At 38.7% G+C, this 16651-nt stretch overlaps 1 pseudogene; it reads right to left on the bottom strand.

Annotated features, from left to right (window-relative positions):
• Positions 1-9618: 9618 nt before the first annotated feature.
• Positions 9619-10720, bottom strand: LOC103585543 (annotated as a pseudogene).
• Between the last annotated feature and the right edge of the window lie 5931 nt (positions 10721-16651).

Raw genomic sequence — 16651 nt, forward strand, 5'->3', positions numbered from 1 at the left:
ACATTAGAAGTGAAAGTTTGCTAAGGACATGTGTTTTCAGATTAACCTAACTGCTATGGTTTAAATGTCCTCCCAAATCTCATTGAGGCTTGATCCCCATTGTGACAGTGTTAAGAGGGTGGGAAATATGACCATGGTATTTGAAAGGTGGGGCCTTTGGGAGGTGACTGGATCGTGAGGGCTCTGCCCTCATGAATGGATTAATGGGTTCATGGATAATAGTTATAAGGGGAGTGGCAATTGTGGCTGTATAAGGAGAGCAAGTGAGCATGTTAGCACACTCGGCTGTCTTGGCATGTGACACCCTGTGCTGTCTCAGGACTCTTCAGAGAGTCCCCAGTTGGAAGAAGGTCCTCCCCAGAAGCACCCCGTCAACCTTGAACTTCCCAGCCTCCAAAACTGTAAGAAATCTCTTTTCTTTATAAATTACACAGTTTCAGGTACTCTGTTACATGCAACAGAAAACAGACTAATACAGTCCTGTTCTTCCTTTGACAGGGTTAAAGAATTTGCAAAAAAAAAAAAAAATGCAAATGACAGTAAATCTTGGCTTCTGTAAGGCTGTAGAATAGGTTTTGCATGATATCTTCCAGATTCCAAGGTCCTCGAGTGTAGACTGTACCTCATTTGTGTTTCTGTCCCTCAATGCCTGGAACGGTTCTTAATAGTTTGCTAAAGTCTGTGCTCTGTACAAATAAATATGCAAATTGGACGATGTCAGAAATATGGCTCAGATGCTAGTACATCTGAGTGGTTACTGGTTAGACAACCTTACCTAAAGGTTCTAGCCAGTGGATTAATATCAAACTAGACAAATGAAAAATTCAAATTGTGAAACAGTAGATTGAGGACAATACCATTTTGGTTTTCAAAAATGATATATTTGCATGCAAAACTGAGAAACATTTTAAGTATTATTGGCAGGAGTGTAAACTAGTATGCTGTTCTGGAGAGCAATACTCAGTGAAACTAAGAATGTGTGTATTTGATAACCCATCAATTTGACTCCTGAGTACATATCCTAGAGAAACCCTTCACAGATCCTCAAGGAGACAGAAATGAGGATGTTCATCATGGTTTTGATTGTAACAAAGAATAGAAAGCAACATGGGGTACTTCCTTAGACCTGGACAAGAGGGGGCCTCTGCTGTAGACCTGTAATTTAGAAGTCTTTGCTTGTCACAATAACACAAAAAGTACATTTCTTAAAGTACATGCACAGGAGCCTTTGTCAGTGATTTGGTACAGTACTTGGGACTGGTACAGCCTGACCCGTAACTCTGCATATTCTCTGTTGTGACTGATTCTATTCAGGCTCTAAGGAAATGTCTCCACTTGTCTTGTCCTGTGTCCTTAAAAAAGGGGGGGGTGAGTTAAAATGCTGTGAAGGTTTGGGTTGTACAGCTGCCAACCTTGGAGATGGACACTGCTTTGGAGCATAGGAAGCACTTGAGTGGCAAAAACGCTTAGATAAGGGAGAAAACAAATTAATTACTTGACAAATCCTTCCTCTCGGATGCTACAAATGCAATATATTCTGGCGTAATGAAGTGTCCTTTCCCAGTAGTGCTGAGCACCCATTTCTGGGCTTCTCTTGGTGTTCCAATTCATGGTACTCACAAATTAGCACTGTATTTCCAACAGCTGAGTGGTACTTGCAGTAATGAGCAACACATATTACTAAATGTGCGTATGTGTGGTTTAGACGTAAGAGGCTTAAAATGGAAAACTGATTCTTTACATTGGCAACTAAGTGGACACAGTGCTAGAATTTGAATAGTTTTCTTTTTGTAAAAATATATTAAGAGATTTAATTAAATTTTCAGAAAACAAAATTTTAAATTCTGCTTTTTAAAACAATTTTGACTGAATATTCTGATATTTATTAACTAATTTATACTGTCTTTTAAGTCTTAATTTAATAATCAATTTTGAACATTTTTAAAGAAAAAAGGCTTTTTCACAATATGTAAAATTTCATTTTAATTTTTTACTTTTATATTTACTTACATTTATTTTTTAAATGAAAATATATTTAAGTTGTATAAACTCTGAATATATTACAAGTTATTTTTAAATTTGGGTCATTGAGAATAAATACAAATCAAGGTTGTTATAAGCATTTAAAAAATACAAAAGTGTAGGGCTGGCCTGTGGCTCACTCGGGAGGGTGCGGTGCTGATAACACCAAGGACATGGGTTCAGATCCTATATAGGGATGGCCGGTTAGCTCAATGGTTGAGCATGGTGCTGACAACACCAAGCCAAGGGTTAAGATCCCCTTACCGATCATCTTTAAAAAAAAAAAAATACAAAAGTGTAGGGCTGGCCTGTGGCTCACTCGGGAGGGTGCGGTGCTGATAACACCAAGGACATGGGTTCAGATCCTATATAGGAATGGCCGGTTAGCTCAATGGTTGCGCATGGTGCTGACAACACCAAGCCAAGGGTTAAGATCCCCTTACCGATCATCTTTAAAAAAAAAAAAAATACAAAAGTGTACCTCAAAAAGAAAAAAAAAAATCTGAAAGTAAAGGGAGCAGCCTTCAAAAGAAGCAATCTGCTTAAATTTTTAAAAACTGGAAACATGAAAACAAACAGACTTTTTTGTTGAGTGATCCACTTAAGATTCTTGAATAGGAGATTGCAAATTGTATGTTTAACAGAGATTTAATAACTGACCAATACATCTGCAGTAAATGCTTATAATTTTATGCTGCCTCAGCATCCATTTTGAATGCGGGTTTGACTTTCTCTTGCCAGAGCAAGGCTCATTTACCCTTGACACAGTTTCCATATCTACACCATACCCAAATGGCTCAAACCTGTGGCCAGAGATCTGAACTAGCAGGCGTCTCTTCCGCCAAGCAGGCTGGATTCCCTGCTTTCCCACTGCTTCCTTTAAAGGGACCATTCAGGCATTTGCCTGAGAACTTAAAGTGACCCACATCCTATTCCCCAATATACACTGCTAGCTGCCAAGCTCTCTTCTCTCCCTGCCTGCACTCCCTGACCTCCCTGTGTGTGTGTGTGTGTGAGTGTGTGTGTGTGTGTGGGGGGTCCTCTGGGCATGCCATGTACCCCTAGAGTCTCAAACTTTTACCTTGTGGTTATGTCATTAAAGCTGAGCCCACAGTCTGACCCCTGACTTTGAAGCTGTCCTGAGGGGACCCATGCAGGTGGATCCTCCACTAGTGCTCTTCTGTCCAGGCCTCTGGTGGCTGCTGGGGACAGTAGCTACCAGATAAGTTGATGGAGAAACTCAAAGAATTTCGTTCAAAATGGTAATGAAACCAGGAAGAAAATTATTCTCTTCAAATCCACAACTTGAAGAGGTCAAATGTAACCTCTTCAATTTCACATTCGTTACTAACGAAGATTTAACAACTTATCAAAGCAATTAGAATTAAAAAGAGAATTATGCATATCAAAATCACAGCTAAGAAGGAACAAATCCTTCTGTCTTGCCTGTTAGAAAAATGAAGAAAATGACATTCATGAAACCAGCAAGTTGAATGTGAAAAGAGGAACCCTCCCAGGCATTTCATATTTGTCGAGCAATGCTCCTGGACAATGGCCATCACATTCTTCCTACCGTCTGAGGACTTTTTTAGCAAAATAAAATCTGTTTCAAATGAACAATTCCATTTCATTTCCATTTTCACTTAGCAGAATATTTAGTATTTTATTTTATACCTAAATTCTTTCAAATGGAAAAAAAAACATAGAAATTGGATTTTACATTTTAAATTTAAAGGCCATGTGTACTGTTACACATCTCACAACTAGTTTTCATGGTCAGCTTAGGCCAACGAAGGTATTTGTGACTGGAAACATTTAGGTTCCTGATTAAAAGTGCAGAAATGACATTGGCACACACAAGAAAACAGGCATTCTGTTACTGGAACTAGAAAAAAAAAGGATGAACAGGAATAAATTTTGAGATATACCTCACAGCAGGGTGACTGTAGTCAATAATAACGTATTGCATATTTCAAAATGAGAGTAAATTTCAAATGTTTCTCCATAAAAAATGATAGCTAAGCAAGGTGATATGTTAACCATTCCACATTGTATCAAAACATCCCATTGTACCCCATAAATGTACACAATTATGATTTGTCCATTAAGAATAGTATTAATTTTTTAAAAGATTGAATAAACAGAAAACAATAAAAGCATTCAACAAACACAAGTAAACACTGATTTATGACATTATTATAACACTCAATATTTTAACAGCATAATGTTTACAGAAAACAGTTTGACATTTCTAGGTACAGAATAAACTATTTTGAAAATTGAAGCTAGAAAGGCTAAATAAACATTTAAGATAGATAAATAATGATCATTATCTAGGATGGAAAATTCAGAATAATCCAAAATAATAATAATGGTTAATAAAGTGAAAGAAGAAATCTTTATATAAAATCTATATATAAAATAAAACAAACACATTATTTACTTCAACTAGGTTGTGCAAAATTATGTTGAATAATCACACACACACATATTTAAACTACCAGAAATAAACAAAGAAGTAGAAAATTAAGGAATGCTTTACTGGTTTTATACCTGTTGTAACAAAGTACAGGCTTTTGGCTTAAGACAAGAACTGAGAAAACATTTCTCAATTTTATGCATCGATTCAAAAGATTGCTGAAGGCAAGTCTGCTAAGAAATAAGTCTGGCTGGCCCTGGAGGCACATTGCTTTCCCTTCTTTGGTAGTTCAGCAGGAAGCTGGCTCATCGGGAATGAGCCTGTCTGCAGAGGGACAGCTGGATGCCGGCTGACGCCAATGTTACTGGGAGGTAGAGCTTCTCCTAGGCTGGTTCCAAGGCCCTTGATATTAGACGTCAGCCCTAGGTTTGTGTACTCCTTATGTTCTTCCTGGACCAGAGATTCCTTGATATGTTTCTTGTTTCTTGGAGAAATTAGATGTTCCCTATTACTTACCTCTCAGTTCAACTGATAAATATAACACAGTAAGGGGGCAGGGTCCTTTTTCCTGGAGTGTTGTTTGGGGCATGTTTAGTCCCTTGCCTCAGGCTGACCACAGGGACTTTGGACAAGGGGCATTCAGACCATCTATGCAGGCCTATATTATGGGATAGTGACAGTTCAAGGGACTGTGTATGCTCTGCTAGTAAATCCTAAGTTATAGATTTACCAGGTGGTGCTAGTGGTGTGTGTCTGCGACTTTGTGATACACGGCCCCCTTCTCCCAAGCACAGTAAAGCCTATGATAAAGGCCTTGGTAAAATAAAGTATAAATGTCATAATCTTTTTCAACTTGTTTTGTGTGTGTGTGTGTATGTGTTTTCCACTTAATGCCATTTTTGAATCTGTTGGTCTTAGTTATGCCAGCAACAATGATATTCTTGGGAACAAATCAAAGATTATATACAATATTCTGTATCTTCCCAAATATCAAACATCTTTTTTTTTCTGACCGGTAAGGGGATCGCAACCCTCGGCTTGGTGTGGTCTGCACCACGCTCAGCCAGTAAGCTCACCTCACCGGCCATCCCTATATAGGATCCGAATCCGTGGCCTCGGTGCTCCCAGCGCTGCACTCCACTGAGTGAGCCATGGGGCCGGCCCCCAAATATTGAACATCTTGACAAAGCATAAACAAAATCACTCTTGAACACATGAGGAAAATGCTTATTAAATTTTGTCAAAGTTGGGCCGGCCCGGTGGCGCACTGCTACAGTGCGCCGCTTGGGAAGTGTGGTGGCGCTCCCGCCGAGGGTTCGGATCCCACATACAGACCGGCCGCTCACTGGCTGAGCGAGGTGTGGGAGCAACACTGAGGGTTGCGATCCCATTGCCGTCCCGGTCTGGTACGGGCGCGACCTCTGTTGCCGTTCATGAAAAAAGACAAAAAGGAAAAAAAAAAATTTTTGTCAAAGTAATTGGACTTAATTTACACAAAATACATGATGTATTAGAAAAGTTATTTAACAATAAATAACTAGGGCCGGCCCGGTGGTGCACTGCTATAGTGCGCCGCTTGGGAAGCGCGGTGGCCCTCCCGCCGAGGGTTCGGATCCCACATACAGACCGGTTCCCGCTCACTGGCTGAGCGAGGCGCGGGAGCAACACCGAGGGCTGCGATCCCGTTGCCGGTCCCGGTCCGGTGCGGGGGCGACACTGAGGGTTGCGATCTGTTGCCGGACACGGAAAAAGACAAAAAAAAAAAAAAAAAACAATAAATAACTAAAATAACTAAGCAATAAATAAAGATATTTAACAGAGATGATATTCAAATAAAATATATGGGAATTAGAGCAAAGAAACAAAAAGTTTACACAAATTTCATAAATGAGAAGATTTTTGTACAAATAATATCAAACTAATTTACATAGACATGTTTTCTGGTATGATAGATTAGGATATAGTCTCAACTGAAGAGGCATTTAAGAAAATTATTATCATACTTCCAGATTTGGTTTTCTTTGTAATACCCCAGCATTGAAAATTTTGAAAGAAGAACTTAACAAATATTCTATGAATCTATATTGTTTTAAAAGATGATGAAAATTGCAATATAACTGAAAGCCATTTGTGTTAAAAAATTAAAATATTTGTAATATCTTTGTCATAATAATGATTTATCATGTGCATTAAAATGTTTGAACATGATAGTATAATTTCATGATGGTATATGATGGTAGAGATAAGAATAGTGGTTACTTTGGGGGTACAGAGTAGAAAGGGGCATGGGAGAGCCTTCTGAAGAGCTGATCTAGTTCTTGACCTGGGTTGTGGTTATATGAGCATAAACATGTGAAAAGGTTTTGAATTATTCACTTAAGTTTTGTGCACTTTACTGTACACAAGTTATACCTCGATATAAAAGTTTTAAAAATTCATGGTTCATTTTTGAATCTAAGTATGGCATCAGCTATTGAAATTTCTCCAAATTAATTTAAAAACTGTATAAATACTACAACCACACAGGAACATTTGTCTAGGGCTGGCTGGTTAGCTCAGTTGGTTAGAGCACTGCTTTGTAACACCAAGGTCAAGGGTTCGGATCCTTGTACTGGTCAGCGCCAAAGAATAGTCTTTTTTTTTTTTTTTTTTTTTTTGTTTTTTTTCCGTGTCCGGCAACGGATTGCAACCCTCAGTGTTGCCCCCGTACCGGACCGGGGACCGGCGACGGGATCGCAAGCCTCGGCGTTGCTCCCGCGCCTCGCTCAGCCAGTGAGCGGGAGCCGGTCTGTACGTGGGATCCGAACCCTCGGACGGGAGCGCCGCTGCGCTTCCCAAGCGGCGCACTATCCAGTGCGCCACCGGGCCGGCCCCAAAAGAATAGTCTTAAATAAGAACATTTGTCTAGGTTGGCCTTGCTGCCAGTAGAAAACAAAATAGGGGGAAATTTTGATTACTACAATCTAGTGATTTTGCTGAAGTGAAGGCAAGAAAAATAAAGTCTTGGGATAAATATCTAATGTTTGAATTACACATATCTTTATTACTTATTCAGATGTCACCAGTCCATCAGAAGAATAACCAGACATGGGCAAAAATAATTAAATTTAGTCCTTTTGAATTTTATGCCAATTCTAAGTTATATAAAAATTAGAGTTTTACAGATGTTTCAATTTTGTCTTTATAAAAGAATATTTGTCAAGAAAAAAGATAGACTATTAATTTTACAGTGTGTCATCTTCACTTATGACTTTAAATATTTAGACATATGATATATAGGCCTCCTTTGGTCTCTTGCCTCAGGCTCCAGAAATGTTGAAGGTGGGCCCGATTAAGGGAATTGACAGGTAAAATGGGGCATGGAGCTAGATTTATATATAATAACGTGGATAGATCTAAAAAAAATTAACATTGAGAGAAATAAAGAAGAAACAATACCACTGTTTTTCAATAGCGCACATTTAACATCCACATAGCACCTGCTATGTGTTAAATTATGTTCTAATTACTTAATAAATATTAGCTCATTTAACTAAATATTAGTTCTTCATAACAATCCTATGAAGTAAGTACTATTACTTTTTATAGTTTTTTTTTTTTTTGGTGAGAAAACTGAGGCATGCAGAGGCTAGGTAACTTGCCCACGGTCACACAGCTGGTAAGTGGCAGAGCTGTGATATAGAACTCAGGAAGACTGGCTCCAGAGTCCTAACCAGTACTCTATACTATTTATTTAAATAAATGTAAGATAGTATACTGGAAGTACCTCCAATTAAGAACTGGGGTTCCTGTGAAAGGAGGGAAATAGGGCTGGGAATAAAGAAATAAATCATACAAATAACAATAAAAGAGGAGCCTTGCTCTGACCTATGATGGTAGGAAGGCATGGACTGAAGGGTTTGATCACCTCAATTCTATGTCCCTAGTGACTTTATTGAACTTTGAACTGCTAAAAACAATTGTCTTTGAAAATGAGATCATGGGAGATTTTCAGTTTCTATATTTCTATATGTTTGATTTTTAAAAAAAATCAATGGATGTTGGTAATCAAAACCACTGTATACATATACATATACATATGTGTGTATATATATATATATATATATATACAATTTTTTTATACTAACTATGGCAACTTTTATTTCACTTGCTCTTTAGGTATGCCATTCACCAGATTTTTTCAAGATAGGGAAATAAGGCAGCACTTTACTCACTTTGACTCCAGATTCACTTTTTGAAATGTCACTCACAATTATTTCACATAGAAGATATTCAAGAGACAGAGATTTTATTCCCCCTTTTTTCACAATAAAAATTTATACAATTGAGAAGCCCTATGTCCAATGTAGTCCAATATCACTGAATGGGAAAAGAAGCAATGCGTTAAAAAAACCAAAAAACTGGGCTGGCCCGGTGGTGCACTGCTACAGTGCGCCACTTGGGAGTGCGGCGGCGCTCCCGCCAAGGGTTCAGATCCCACATACAGACCGGTTCCCGCTCACTGGCTGAGTGAGGTGCGGGCGCGGCACCCAGGGTTGCGATCCCGTTGCCGGTCCCAGTCCAGTACGGGCGCGACACTGAGGGTTGCGATCCGTTGCCGGTCACGAGAAAAGACAAAAAGGAAAAACAAAAACCCCAAAAAACCCAGGAGATAGAAAATTTTGAGAAGAAAATGTGCATCAAATTCAGATTCTTCTCATGTCTAATTGTTACACACAACTAGAAAAGCTAATGACAATATACATAGTCACTGATGCTGAGATGCTCATTTCATCACTTTCTTTTCTACTGTGTGCAGACATTTTCAATATTGTTAAGACTCAAATATATAGTTTTAGAAAGATGATAAATGAGATAATCTCAAAGATTTCTCATGACCTCTTCCAAACAGAGCAGAGCAAAGTAAGAGAAATCTTACTTGTCTGACTGGTCATTTTAAAAAATAATAGCCTCTATATGGTTCACAACAAAGAGGAGACAAGTTTGGAAGTCAACTTTCAATCTTGGTCCCAAGGCAGAGATTGAAGCAACAGTTGTGATCTAATTACAGAGATAGTTATTATGTGGGACAGTACTTCTTTCTGGATTATACAACTTATGTACTTTAACAGCTTTTCCTAAATAATCTCTCAGTGTTGATTTTTACATGAAGGCTGAAATACCACCAGTTCAGATTCTTAACACAGATTTTTCAAAGTCTGTCTGTGTGCAGAAGCAAAATTATGAATGGAATTTTGAAGAGTTGAGTTCTCCCCAGAGATATCACAGGAATTGATGACTGAATGTAGTGCCCAAGTATATGCCCTGTGGTTTTTATAGAAAATACAATTGTTGGCACAGGTATCAGGATGAGCATCCCCCAAATCAGGACCAGAACAGAATAGTGGAGGTAAAGTAATATTAGATAGCTGCACCTTCTCCTGGCTCTGAGCTTGTAAAGCTTCTACATATTTTAGGTATTCCTTTGCTCTCTGTTGCTGTTTTTCTCTGGCTCCTATTATTTCTTCAAGTTGTAAATGGGCTAATATGTCACTTTTCTCCCCTGAATACGGTTCTTCATGAAAGTTCATTTTTAGGATCCTTTGCTTTTGAGCATAACGTTGTTGCTCTTTCTTTTTCTTAATTTTTTTGATTTTCTTCTTTTGTTCTTTTTGCCTTTGTTGTTCTTTTATTTGTTCTCTCTCAATGTTTCAGGTACTGCTTTTGATGATTTTCCTTATCTTCTTCTTGATCTACTCCAGACTGAAATGCCAGTAAAGATTGGAATAAGTGCTCATTCCTGATTGATATTCATCATACACCTACTCTCTGGCAGAGCCTGGATCCTGAATTTCATGTAAAACATATTCACGGCTCTCTGAAAAGAACTCCTTTTTCCATCTCTCATCTGTCTTATCATGTGATGCCTGCTTGCACATTGTTCCTGTGCTAATATCTGATGAAGTCCTGGTCCCAGGGTAGATACTGATAAGCCACCAGAGAAGAGCCTTTTCTTTCTTTCTCACCTGTCATATCAGAATATGGCTCCTTAAACAGTACTTTCTTGTCCCTGATGGAGGCTTGATGATGCCTGCATAGAAGATCCTGATGAACACCTGGAAGAAACACCTGTCTTTCTCTCCTACCTATCAAAATTAATTCTGACTGCTTCAAATTTGTTTTCTGATCTTTGGGTAGAAAATCCTCACCCTGACATTTGGGTAGAATATTCTGTTCTCTGGGTAGAAAATCCTGGTCTTTAGGTAGAAAGTCCTGGTCCCAACATTTGGGTAGAATCATTTACCGTATTTAGGAAACTACTGAGTTGAAGAAATGTTTCCACTCTGAATCTGCTAGAATCTGTCCTTGGTGCTGCCTAACATTTTTGTCAGTTACTTGGCTTATAAGATTTAGGGCTGGTCCATTGGAATGCAATACAGACTTTTAGAAGATTAAGGAAAATACAGGAATATTTATGTGATTTTATGACAAATATGTTTAAATTCTACCTTTGTCATCTTTTAAGTAAAAATCAGTGGCACAGACCATGGAAACAGATGGTCTGGGCTTAAATCCTGGGTCTACCCCTTGTTAACTATAGGATCTTGGGAAATTTACTTGACCGATCTCTGTGATTGAGTTTTCTCATGTGTAAAATGGGAATAATAATACTATTTAGGATTATTGTGAAGATTCGTTAATACATGCAAAGTGCTTAGAACAGTTCTTGGCATACAGACATTGGTCACTTATTCTTTGCTTAATGATGCATAAATCTAGAACTTTGAGACAATCCTTTTGAGCAAATCCAAAGCCAGTTTTGACCTCCCCATCTGGAGAGAAATATGTCAGCATCCTTAATGTATATGTCAAAATATAAATCTTGCTTCCTGCCCGGTGCTTTCTTAAACTCTTGAACATCCTTTCAGTCTCATTGTGAGCCTCTGCTTCTGGGTTTTCACTCATGTAGTAAGCCTTGGTAAAACAGCAGCAACAGCAGCAACAACAGCAACACTGTCCTTCCTCGTTACAAAATAATACACCTGAATTGAGAAACCTTGGGAAATACAGATTAGCAGAAAGAAAATAAAATTTGCCCCTAATCTCAGCAACCAGATATGCCAATGTTAACATTGCTGTTTATATTCTTTCAGTCTTTTCTCTATGCCTATGCACATTAATTTACTAAAATATAATTATACTATAAATACTGGTTTGTAATCAGCCTCTTCACTTAACAGTGCATTGAGAATATATTTATGTCATTAGATATTCTTCCACTGCATCATTTTAATGGCTGCATAGTATTCCATTGTATGGATAAACAATACCGTAATATATTTTATCAGTCTTTTGTAATTAGACATTAAGATTATTATTATTATTGTTATTACAGTTGAGACCGAAGAGCAGCCCCTGACATTTGGGAACTGGTCTGGTACTATCAGCTGGTGATGTGACTACTATCAGCACCTGGTGTTGCTATGAGCTGGCCTGGCACTCACAGCTAGGCCTTGGTGTTCTCCTGATGAAAATGAACAATTTCATAGAATACCAACATCAGATAAGTCTCTGTGTGATTGTGATGGATTAAGACAAAACAAGATCACTCCTTAATCATGTCTGAACACAGAGAAAATACGTACATTGTTTAAAACCACAAAAATGACCAAACAGCTCCCTATCATGGAAAATATGAATGACTGCTACTTTACTAATTACAGCTTTAGCCTCATTCTAGTTTCTCTACACCTAGATAAGGCTTATTAATATAAAAATCATATGATTACCTCTGCTTTCTGACGTCATCTAATAATTGTTCAAAGTGTGTTTCTGGGGATCTTTGACTAGAGAGTATTGGCACGGTCATCTTAGTTCTTGAATTATCAGCTATCAATTTAGCTAATTTTTGAGGTATAGTTACCTCAATAAAAGTTTCCTGTTAAAGCAATAGGGTATTCAAGTGGGATAACCTAAGAGAAATGTTAACTACCCATTTTTATAAATTTTCTAAGTTTTACCTCTACATCAATTCAACTGATCATAAAGCAACAAGTTTGAAATGTATTACCCTGAGTTCCCTCAGAAATACTGTTTCTCTCATTTTACACTATATTCTTACTTTCTTCAGTGTCAGTATAAGAAGTCATGGTGAGAGGGTATATGCCTTCGTATTTTCTATAAAATTTCTGTTAAAATACATATAATTACTTCATATTAGAGTTAAGTGCTAGGAAAAGCTGCTCTTCCTTTGTGCTTGCTGGTCTCCAGAAACAGCCTCCAATGAACCATGCTTCCCACTCTCCATGCCCTTGTGTAGTCCTTCCCACAATGAATCTGGTTGGTCTGTGGCTTATATTAACAAATAGAATGTGGCAAAAGTGACACTGGGCCAATTCCAGGCCTAAAAAGAAGTCTGGCAGCTTTCATTTCTACTTTCTTGGAATGCTCACTTTTGGGAGCTCTGAGCCCCTATGTCAGAAGTCCAGTTATCTTACTGAAGAGGCAACATGAAGAGACCATGTGGAGAGACTACGTGGAGAAGTACGGACCAAGGCCCTGAGTCTACATGGATAGAGACAGAAGCCCAGCCCTCCCAGTAACCCAGCTGAGCAATCTTCCCAGCTGCCCACCAAGGTGCCTGAATTGTGGGTGAGTCATCTGGAACCTCTCCAGCCCAATTGAGCCCCAAGACAAGAAACATAAGAACTGAGCTGAGCTCAGTTGACACATAGAGTTGTAAGAGATAATAAAGTGGTTGTTATTTGAACCCACTAAGTTTTGGGGTTGGTTTGCTATGCAGCAATAGATAAGGAATACCCCTTATGATTTGGTAAGAATGCTACCATTTCTTCTCCTGTGTGATTCACGGTGATTTTCCTTTCCACCTTTACTTTCAGGAAACTCGGAACCCTTTTGTACTCGTTTTGAGTTTCTTCTCCTTGTTAAAGTTTAGTTTAGTTTAGTGTTTTATTTTTGCGGGGGTTTTTTTTGTGTGTGTGTGGGTGTGTGTATAATTATCCTCTCCTTAACCTCCTTCATCTCAACTAGCCAATGCCCTTCCATTCCTGGAATGAGTGTTTCAATCCCTTGTACTTTGAGGCTGATCTGCATCCATGCATTTCAATAAAACTTGTTTCAAATCCTTTGGCAAAGAGGAAGAGTAGAAGCTGGATATAAATTTATACAGTGACTATAGGGAAGTGAATAGCATTGTGGATATGAGCATGAGTTTGGAGTTAAAATACACGTAGCTCTGAATTTTAACTGTACCCTTACTAGCTTTGAGATCTTGGGCATGTCATTTAACTTCTCTGAACCTCAATTTTTCTAGCTCTTAAATGGGAATAATAGCTATATGATACAGCACTAAAATTAAACTGAGACAACGTATATAAAACATTTATCACAGAAAGTACTTTATAAGTAATTAGGAGGCAGAACAAATGCCTTAGATGACCTAATCAGGATCTAAAAAGATACAGTAGCCTGGAACAACAGGCTAAATCTACTGTAGTGAAATTTGTAAGCATTAATTTCAGACATTAATTTTGAATCCAACTCTCCTTTTCATTATCTGTGATCTAGAACAAGTTATTTAAACTTTTAAAGCCTTAATTTCCTCATGTAATGGAATGTTAAAATAGGACTCTTCTTGTTCCCATTTTGAATGAGCCCCTGAAAAATGTATGATTCTGAAAAGAGAAATGATATTTAGAGGATATCTTGCATTTATTTCTGGTTGCCTCTCTCTTTATGAAGAACAGAGACAACTGAACTACGTTGAAAAGAGAGTGGCCAGATGGGGAGTGGACTGAAAACCATATCCCACAAGGGGAAAATGGAGGATTATTACTTTGTGTGGTAGTTACAAAAAATGGCTTCAAATTTCTTCGATCCCAGTATACATGGTCCTTTGCATCGTGACTTTGCTACTACCCCAAAAGGAAGAGTCTATTTTTCTACCCCCTTTAATCTGGAGCTGATCTGTTTAATCTGAGCTGGCCAGCTGGCCTGTTTTCTATCCCCTTAAATCTGAGAATGTGGCAGTTCTTTCACTGTGGGAGTTCTTAGCCTGAGTCTTTTTTTTTTTTTTTTTAAGATGACCAGTAAGGGGATTTTCACCCTTGACTTGGTGTTGCCAGCACCACGCTCTACCAAGTGAGCCAACCAGCAATCCCTATTTAGGGATTTGAACTCTTGGCCTCGGTGTTATCACCACCACACTCTCCCAAGTGAGCCACGGGCCGGCCCTTAGCCTGGGTCTTAAAAGACCTTGCAGCTTCTGCTCTTGTCATCTTGCTGTCCTGACACTATTGGTGAAGAAATGTAGACCCCTTGGGGATGAGAGACCATGTAGAGAGGGAGGCCAAACTGACAACCAGGACAGCCACCAGACATGTGCATGAGGCCATGTTAGACCCTCCCCCCAGCCCATCAAGTTGTCAAATGATTGCAGCTACATAAGTGATTCCAAGTAAGACTAGCAGAAGAATCACACAGCTGAGCTCAACTCAAATTGTCGATCTTCAGAAATGATAGACCTTGGAAGACAGCAGACATAGAGGGGACATGAAGAGTGATTGTACTTGAAGGTACGGTCCTAAAGGATAGGGCTTAGGTCAAGAGCTGGACAGCACAGGAAGTAAGATTTCTTTTCAATATATATAAGAACTCTAAATGGGGTTTTCTGAAGATGGAATGAACTTCCTTTGAAAGTAGAGAGTTTACTATCACTGAAAGTTTTTTTTTGTTGTTGTTTTGTTTTGTTTTTTAAAGGCTGGAGTTTAGAGGTCAGGGATGATGTAGAATGGATAGATTCAAGCCTTGTATGGATCTCTTCTACTCTTACAGTTTTTTTTTTTTTTTTAAAAAGATGACCGGTAAGGGGATCTTAACCCTTGACTTGGTGTTGTCAGCACCACGCTCAGCCAGTGAGCAACCGGCCATCCCTATATGGGATTTGAACTCGTGGCCTTGGTGTTATCAGCACCGCACTCTCCCGAGTGAGCCACGGCCGGCCCCGACTCTTACAGTTTTTGGATTCTGAGAAAACTTCTCTGCACATCAGTTTTGTCTGGCAGTTTTGAAAATACTTTCCTTTTAGTATTCATTATAGTAACAATTTTAACAGTTTTCCAAAGTGTATAGCAACAACTATGATTCATTGCAAACATCTGTCAAAGCTATTACTTTTTGTCCTTTTGGTTTATAAAATTGAAGAGTTTGAGCTCCTGAACAAGCTCCTGTCTTCTTCTAAGACTCATTTTTTTTTCACATGGTAATATCTCTGAAATAAGGATGTGTCTACAACCACAATCAGCCAGGTGACAGTTATGACATAGACATAATTGTCTGCAAACATGGTCATAGCTGCTCAAACTGTCATTAGTTCAACTGAGTTAAATGCATTATTGGTACCACATGTGTTGAGTGTAATTACTGTTCAGAATGACTTACAGAATGGGCACCAGTAGTAGCTTGGTAGAGAAACCCAGAGATAATTAGGAGCACTCTTTTAAGAAATGCCGCATCACCAATACTCTTGATGGCATGGAGGATGAGATTGTATAGAAAAACTCTAAGTTATAGAAAAGTGCTATGTCATAGTTTAAGTGGAAGTGATTTTCTTTCATTCATAAAATTGATAAAATGATGACATATTTTACACTCACGGGTATCAATTGATACTGATGAAATAAAGTACCTATTAATTTAGCTAACCTGTATTAGTGCTGACTGTGTTGGTCGGACATAGTATGAAGGGTTTTGCATGGATTATCTCAGTTTAATTTTCACTGCAACTCTACCTAGTAGGTACTTTTTTTTTGGTGGCTGGCCGGTATGGAGATCTGAACCCTTGGCCTTGGTGTCATAACATCTGATAGGTATTTTTATTGTCTACATTTTTACAAAAGAGGAAATTGAGGCCCAAAGAACTGAATGTTCCCAGGGTTTTACCTCTAGCAATGGATGTAGGCAGGATATAAACTCAGGCATCTGTCTCCAGAGCAAGGGTCTTAAAGAGCTACGAACTGTTTCCCATTAGCAGTAACACTTTTTTGTCCATAGCATATGCTATTTTGTTTTGAATTTTTTAAAAAATATAATTGTCGGGCCGGCCTGGTGGCGCACTGCGCTAGTGCGCCGCTTGGGAAGCGCGGAGGCGCTCCCGCCGAGGGTTCGGATCCCACATACAGACCGGTTCCCGCTCACTGGCAGAGCGAGGTG

Source organism: Galeopterus variegatus, unplaced genomic scaffold (genome assembly GCF_000696425.1).
Source record: "Galeopterus variegatus unplaced genomic scaffold, G_variegatus-3.0.2 Scaffold251, whole genome shotgun sequence".
Classification (NCBI taxonomy): Eukaryota; Metazoa; Chordata; class Mammalia; order Dermoptera; family Cynocephalidae; genus Galeopterus; species Galeopterus variegatus.